This window comes from Mirounga leonina, unplaced genomic scaffold (assembly GCF_011800145.1).
Source record: "Mirounga leonina isolate KUSES-001 unplaced genomic scaffold, KU_Mleo_1.0 Mir_115, whole genome shotgun sequence".
In the NCBI taxonomy this organism is placed as follows: domain Eukaryota; kingdom Metazoa; phylum Chordata; class Mammalia; order Carnivora; family Phocidae; genus Mirounga; species Mirounga leonina.
Genome location: NW_023270268.1, coordinates 75,882,428 through 75,884,528, shown reverse-complemented (window position 1 = coordinate 75,884,528; position 2,101 = coordinate 75,882,428).

Below are 2,101 nucleotides of genomic sequence, written 5' to 3'. Positions count from 1 at the left end.
CCCCCCCCCCCCCCCCCCCCGCCCCGATCCATGTTGAAACCTAATCTCTAATGTCGTGTTATTTGGAAGTTGGGCCTTTGGGAGGCAATCTGGTCATAAGGATGGGACCCTCGTAAGGATGGCTTCTCTTACAAAAGAGCCCAGAGAGCTCCCCTTGCTATTGGTACTATGTTAGCGCACAGCAAAAAGACAAAACGACTACCTATGAATCAGGTAGTGGATCCTCAGCAGATACTGCATCTGATAGTGTCTTGATCTTGGATTGCCCAGCCTAGAGAACTGTGAGAAATACACTTCTGTAGTTTATAAGCCACCTGGTTTATGGTATTCTGTTACAGCCACCCGAACAGACTATGACACCAAACTACAAATCCAGAAAACTCAGATTACACCAAACAGGATAAATGCCAAACAAACCCGAAACAACAGTAACAAAGCTATACCTAGGCCGATCATTATCCAATTACGGTTAATCAAAGATGGAGGAAAAAATCCTGAAAGAAGCTAGAGGAAAAACCTTACTTATAGAGCAGCAACAGTAAGAATTACATCTCAATTCTCAGAAACAATGAAAGCAAGAAGAAAGGAATTTGAGATATTTAAAATATTGAGGGGGCACCTGGGTGGCTCAGTTGGTTAAGCAACCAACTCTTGATTTTGGCTCCGGTCATGATCTCAGTGTCATGAGATTGAGCCTTGCATGGAGTCTGCATGAGATTCTCCCCCTCTCCCTCTGCCGCTCCCCCCACTCAACACACTCTCTCTCTGCCCGCTCTAAAATAAATACAATTTTTAAAAATACAAAGACAAATACACATTAATAGTAAGTAGATGAAGAAAAATATACCATGCTAATACTAATCAAAAGAAAGCAAGAGTGGTTATATTAATTTCAGACAGCTGACTTAAGAGTAAGGAAGGTTACCACGGATAAAAAGAGGCATAAAAAATAAATAAATAAAAATCATAATCATTAAGGGGCCAATTCTTCAAGAAGATAAAACAATCCTCAGTGTACATGCTTAACAACAAAGCACCAAAATCTGTGAAGCAAAAACTGATAGAACTGCAAGGAGAAATAGATGTCTCCAACAGTAGAGATGGAGACTGCAACTCCCCTCTATCAGAAATGGACAGACCAAGCAAGCAGAAAATCAGTAAAGTTATAGTTGACCTCAACAATAACGGCAATAAACTGGATATAATAGACATCTGTAGACTAATTCATCCCGTAACAGCAGAAAACATATTCTTCTCAAACTCACATGGAATATTCACCTAGATGGACCACATCTGGGCCATAAAATAAATCAAAACAAATTTTAAAAAACAGAAATCATACAATGCCTGCTTAGACTAAAACAGAATTAAACTAGAAATCAGTAACAGAAAGACAGCTGGAAAATCCCCAAATAATGGGAGGTTAGACAACACACTTCTAAATAACACATGTCAAAGAAGAAATTTCAATAGAAATTTAAAAATATTTTTAACTAAATGAAAAAGAAAACACAACTTACCCAATTTGGATGATGCAGTGAAAGCAGTGCTTAAAGGGAAATTTGTAGCATTGACCATATATATATATTAGAAAAGAAGAAAGGTCTAAAATCAATCATCTAAGCTTCCACTTTAGGAAATTAGGAAAAGAAAAGCAAATTAAATGCAAAGGAAACAGAAGAAAATAAATAATAAAAATAATAATAATTTAGCAAAAACCAATGAAATTGAGGATAAGGATTCAAAAGAAAATTGATGAAAACAAAGCTGGTTCTTTGGAAAGATTGATAAGATTGATAAACCTCTAGTAAGGCTAAGAAAAAAAGAGAGAAGACACAAATTACTAATATCAGAAATGAAGAAAGGGTCATTGCCTCAGATCCCATGGACATTTAAATAATAATAAAGAAATACTATGAACAACTCTATGTCCACAAATTTGATAACCTAGTTGAAGTGGACCAATTTCTTGAAAGACACAATCTGCCAAAACTCCCACAAGAAGAAACAATCTGAATAACACTATATTTATTAAAGAAATTGAATCAATAATGAATAACCTTCCAAAACTGCACCAAACCTACATGGATTGACTGGTAAA